At 48.2% G+C, this 5965-nt stretch overlaps 1 pseudogene; it reads right to left on the bottom strand.

Moving 5' to 3' along the window:
• Positions 1-242: 242 nt before the first annotated feature.
• On the bottom strand, positions 243-1638 carry LOC141552542 (tripartite motif-containing protein 43-like; annotated as a pseudogene).
• Between the last annotated feature and the right edge of the window lie 4327 nt (positions 1639-5965).

The raw sequence follows: 5965 nt of genomic DNA, 5'->3' as shown, positions 1-5965 counted from the left end.
GAAATGAAGCATAAAACTACAGGACCAGATTGCTCAGGTATGATTTCCAGTAATTGAGGAAATATTGACATTGTTAAAAAAAATACCTGAACGTAGCATAAAAGAATCCAAAAGAGTGGTGATTGAACCCCTCAACTTTCAGGGTGGAAAGTCTAGTCTCCAGTTGCTAAGCAGGGAGACTCTTGTTGAATGGATAGAGTGAACACAGAAAAGGAGGAGTTGAGAACTCCCTGGAGAAATGATCATGGATAGGAATAGCAGCAAGCACCAAGATGAGAGCCCACTGCACACAGAGTCATGGGACCAGGCTTTGTTCCTGGAAGCGGGGGGGCCAGGGTAAAAGATGGGCTGGACGGGGTCTGTGAAGGGAATAGAATGGAATTTATAAATAAGAGAACTTTGGAGAACATTGTAAAAGGCCAAAGTCCCAGGGGAATATTCCAAGAACACCCCAACCCGAGGTAGAGGGCCTTTGATTCGATGGTTCAGTGGCCCAGGATAGGTCTGTAAATAGTATTCTCCTTCTTTCTTGACACAGCGAAGCAAGAAAGCAAAGTCACAGGAGTCCATGTCCCTGGTCCTTTTCCTCCTCAAGTAGGGGGTGTAGATCCCCAGGACCCACTGAGGCAGTTGAGTCACATCCACCTCCCAGTAGTGACTGCCTGAGCTGAAGGCTTGCCCAGCAAGCACAGCATGGCAAGAAGGGTCCTCAGTCTCCTCTGGCCAGTCCTCTCCAGCCTTGGCACTCTTGAGGTCCTCAGAACGAGAAACACAGGAAGCAGCTGATGTGGCGTCCATAGTGAGGTCCACTCGGAATCTGTGGAGCATCTGGATCAGGCCAGGGATGGGATATTCTCTCAGTTCTGGGGTGACAGCCTTGGCCCTTTGGGCCAACACAGCCTCGCTCCTCCCCAGCAGCTGCTTGGCATCTTGCAGCAGATCCAGATTGGCTTGGCGGCCCGCTTCCTGCAGCTCTTGCATGAGTTCCTGTAGGCTCTGTAGGTGCTGGGAGAGTCTGTCCTGGCTGGCCTTCTGGTCTTGCCTCATCCTGTCAAGGCATCGCTTCTCTTCCTCCATCAGTAACTGCTGAAGTTGGAAGAATTCTCCCCTGATCATCCAGTCCCAGTCAATAGCAGGTCTCTTCACCTGAGCAAGAAGTTGCTCACCTTCCTCCAGATGTTCCTCCAAACGACTGTGAATGTGCTGAAGCTCCCTTCTGTATTTGTCAGCAGCCTCTTGCACGGGGGCGATTTTGTGAGCCCCATGCTCTGGGCTTTCAACACATGTCACACACAGGGCTGTCTGGTCCTCCTCACAGAACAGCTTGAAGAGTTTCTTGTGAGTGACACACTGGCTCTGTCCTTGAGTGCTCTGCAAAATCTTGGAGCTGAGCTCTTTGCCCAGCTCAGTCAACTCTGCTAGGCGCCAGTTCACCAACTGGAGTTCCCTGCCCTGGGAAACTTGCCTGCATTCGGGACAGGAGAAAGTTGGGGCTCCATCTCTCCAGCTGGAGGAGAGACAAGCTTGACAGAAACTGTGCCCGCACCCAATGGTGACAGGCTCACAGAAGTAGCCCCTGCAGATGCTACAGGTGATCTCACTCTGCAGTTCCTGCAGAAATTTCACAATAGCAGCCATTCTCTCTCTCTCTCTCTCTCTCTCTCTCTCTCTCTCTCTCTCTCTCTCTCTCTCTCTCTCTCTCTCTCTCTCTCTCTCTCTCTCTGGTGTGCAGCAACCAGAAGAAGAGACTTCCTTGACACTGAAGGCAGAGCTGAGCACAACTCTCAATGGGAGTCCTTCTGTGGGAGGAGGTCTCTTTTCTGTAGAATCTTTTCCTCTCAGAGCAAGTTTCTTGGGCAGCTTTTGGAGCCTCCAGACAAAGCAAAAGTAGAATCTCGAATCCTCTTCTTCCCTAATCCTGGCTCAGAGTCTCCTCCAGCTCTGGTCCTTATCCCAATCCAGAATGCTCTTCAGACTCAATGTTGCCTCTTTTTATCCTCCCAGAGAATGGCCTTGTGGGTACTCCCAGGGGCTGATGGGAACTCCTACAACCAATGAACTTGGTCCTTTTAAAGGTGTCAACTCCTTTTCAGAAGTCTAAAGGTGTAAACTCCTTTTAAAGGTTTAAAGGTGTGAACTCTGAGCTACAGAATTGTTTAGACAACCTGAATTAGCACTTAATAAACCTAACATCAACCCCTTTCTTTTGATTTAGAACACAGGGTGCTCATGACCTTGAAACAGGTAGACATAAATCCAATAATATGGAAGATATTACACATAATTACATAAGGACATGGTAACATAACACACAAATAACATGATCAAATAATCATCAATTGAGAACTTAGACATGTCCCTAAGTCCATTGTCCATTAGTTAATGTGCCAGAAATCCAATAATTCCTGCACGATTTAAAGTCCTATGATAGTCTTCATCAACAATTTTTTATCTCAAGGATGCCATGCTCACAGTTCCTATCTTCATTTAATAAGGTTACACTTCTGAAATTAAAGGTGAGTGAAGATTTCCAATGGCTTTGTGTCCTTCAGCTTTCTTCTCTTTAGATTTGGTTAACGAGTCAACTTCTGCTCATATTTCACTAAATTCGGGTTTAGAAATAGAATCACAAAGGCTGCATGGCCACTTACTGGGAATGTTACAGGGGGCTTCTTTCTCCCCAGCATCCGAGCTCCTCCCAATTCAAAATCTCTGAGTCTATTACCATTATGAGAGGAGGGAGGGAACTAGGAGCCAGTGTGGTGAGCACAAGAGTGAGGGGGCTTTAATGCTGCCTGTACCACCTGGGTGCCTTGAGGCTAATCACTTTCCTTCTGGGAGCTTTTTCATTGACAAAAGTGAAGAAATTCAACTCTGGGGTTTTTCTAGCTCTCTTATCTACATATGGCACTTGTGAGTCATTGAACTAGAACCCAGGTTTCACTTCTAGTCCTGTGGTTTTTCCATCAGATACCAGGCACAAAAATCAAGGTATCCTCCCCACCCCCAATATATTTAATATCACAAAATGAAGAAGAGAGTGAGGAAGTGAAGGGATTGTATTCACAAGGGAATATGTGTGAGAGAGAGAGAGAGAGAGAGAGAAAGAGAGAGAGAGAGAGAGAGAGAGAGAGAGAGAGAGAGAGAGAGAGAGAGAGAGAGAGAGAGAGAGAGAGAGAGAGAGAGAGAGAGAGAAGGGTGAGAGGAAGAGGGTGAAGGAACAGGAAAGGGAGGAGGAGGGAGAGGGAGAGGGGGAGGGAGGGGCAGAAAGTTGCAGGGAGGGAAGGACAGACACAGACAGAGACCAAGACAGAGAGACAAAGAGAGAGGTGAGGGAAGCAGAAAGGGAGAGCGAGAGACTAGAACAGAAAAGGGGAGGGGGAGCAGAAAGGACAGAAAGACTTCAGAAACAGAGAATCTCTATCAGATTGACTAAGAAGTGAATTACAAAGAATCACTTTAATTGAAAGTTGGCCAAAATACACGACTGACCTCTTAACCACTTTGGAGATGGGGTGTGAGGGGGGAGTGCATGCCAACCAAGGAAAAGAGAGACAGGGAGATGCAGAGACAGATTCAGAGAGAGGACATTAGACGGGGAAAGGGAAAGAAAGAAGGGGCCAAAAGACACAGAAAAAGATGAAGAAGAAAAAGAGGAGAGAGTGTCAGAGATTGAGACAGAGAGAGGCAAAGCCCGACAACTACAGATAGGAAAATAGATGTAAACAGAGAACTGAGAAACTCAGAAAGATGTGTGTATGGGAGACAGACAGAGAGACAGACACGGAGACAGAAACAGAGAGATGCAGAGACAGATTCAGAGAGAGGGCAGCTAGACGGGGAAAGGGAGAGAAAGAGGGGGCAAAGAGACAGAAAAGAGAGATGAAGGAGGAAAACAGGAAAGTCAGAGATTGAGACGAGAGAGAGAGAGAGAGAGAGAGAGAGAGAGAGAGAGAGAGAGAGAGAGAGAGAGAGAGAGAGAGAGAAGAGAGAGAGAGAGAGAGAGAGAGAGAGAGAGAGAGAGAGAGAGAAGTAGGAGGAGGAGAAAGACAAAGAGAGAGAGAGGGGGGGGGAATAGACTTACACAGAAACAAAGAAAACTGAGAGACACTGAAATGTGTGCATAGGAGAGAGAAATAGCAATAGAGATAGAGATAAGAGACAGAGAAACAAAGAGACAAACACAGAGAAATACAGAGTGATACAGAGACAGGCAGTCACAGAGGGACAGGGACAAAAAGAGAGCGAGAAGAAAGCAAAGAGAAGAAGGAGAGAGGAAGGAAGTGGGAGAAGCGCCTTAATATTTTTGCTCCACATACGGCCAAGCTCAAGAAATTTGTAGTAGCTTCCCAGCAATGTCCTGGCAGCGTACTGTGTTAGGGACCCAGGAGCAGTCTCGTCACACGAAGAGGTCAGTTATCAGAGGCTGGCTGCCCATTTTAACCCAAGAACTCACGAAATGTGAGAGCGTTAGGCACCTGCCCTAGCTGTCCGAACCCCCTCCTGGACAAGCCAGGAGTCTTAGATAAGGAATACGCAATGAAGGTCGACTTCAAGGGAGAGAAGAGGGTCATTAACAGAATGATAATAGCTCGTGCCTAGAGGAGGCCACTTTTACAAAGCGCCTTCTTCATTGCAACCCCGTGGCCGTGACTATTTCCAGAGAAACAGGTCAATGGATTGTCTAGTGATGACTTTGAAACACGAAGACCTGGGTTCAAACCTCGTCTGAGCACATCCTACCAATATAGTCTTGGGCTAGTTAGTCTCTTCTGCTCCCGGGGCTCAACCTGTTTTCTCCTCTTTTATTTTTTTTTTCCCTCCTTTCTGAAACTGGGGTTAAGTGACTTGACCAGGGTCACACAGCTAGAGCGTCTGAGACCAGATTTGAACTCGGGTCCTCCTGTATTCAAGGCTGGTGCTCTATCCACTGCACCACCTAGCTGCCGCCTCTCCTCTTTCAAAAAAACCAGAGTCAAACTCCTTTGAGTCGTCCCTTCAGCCAGCCGCTACAGCTCTGGTCCCAGGACTCTCTTTTCTTCTATCTTTCAAAGTTATTGACTTTTCAACAAGCATTTATATTTTTCTGCTAGTCCTGCACCCACTAGAGAAAAGAAAAAAGGAAAACAAAATCGTAACCACCCGCAAGCGAGCCCAACGAGTCTCCCCCATCCAATACTCTTCATTGTCTCTGCTGGAAGAAATCTTGACATGATCTTTTTCAACTGTCTAATTTGATACAAGGGAAACTGAGGCCCAGAGGTGAAGCTAGTTATCCCAGAGTATAGAATCGTTAGCATAATTGACTGATCTTCCTTTGGGAACAAGAGTTACAAAACATATCGTGTACAAAGGACCATGGACAGCATCACCCCCCACTGTACAAATGGAAGCACCAGAAAAGTTGTCTGGCCCGGGTCCCACAGCTGCGAGTGCCCCAGCAGAGGTTCAAAGCCCACATACCTTATCTTCATGTAATACTCTGTGCGCTACCGCCAAGGATTCGAACTCAGGTCCTCTATTTTGAAATTTGGGGGCTCCTGGGAGCGTCCTTGGAAAGAAAAGCCCCCGGACCTCCCAGAAGCGATGGAAAAGAACTCGTGCTCTTCCCTCCTGTCTCGTTCGCTTGTAGGGCAAGGCCCGAGCTGGGAGAGGAGCGCGGAGGACGGCGTCAGCTGCAGCTCCAGTTGCCCCGAGACCTCTTCTCTGAGCTCTCCAAAGCTCAGTCAGTGAGGGACACGTCCAGGGCTTTTGTGGCAGCGCAGGTGTTGGAACTGGAGCGATGCTTCCGGCAACAGTGGTACCTGTGGGCGCCCGCGCGCTGCAGCTCACCTCCACGCAGGTGAAGATCTGGTTCCCAAACCGGCGGCACAAGTGCACGAGGCAGCCACAGGACGCGTCCTTGGTTTCTCACCTCGCAACCTTGAGTGAATCTCATCCGCTCAGGGGGCCTTGGTTTCCTCAC

Source organism: Sminthopsis crassicaudata, chromosome 2 (genome assembly GCF_048593235.1).
Source record: "Sminthopsis crassicaudata isolate SCR6 chromosome 2, ASM4859323v1, whole genome shotgun sequence".
Classification (NCBI taxonomy): Eukaryota; Metazoa; Chordata; class Mammalia; order Dasyuromorphia; family Dasyuridae; genus Sminthopsis; species Sminthopsis crassicaudata.
This window is presented reverse-complemented; position numbering and strand designations above follow the sequence as displayed.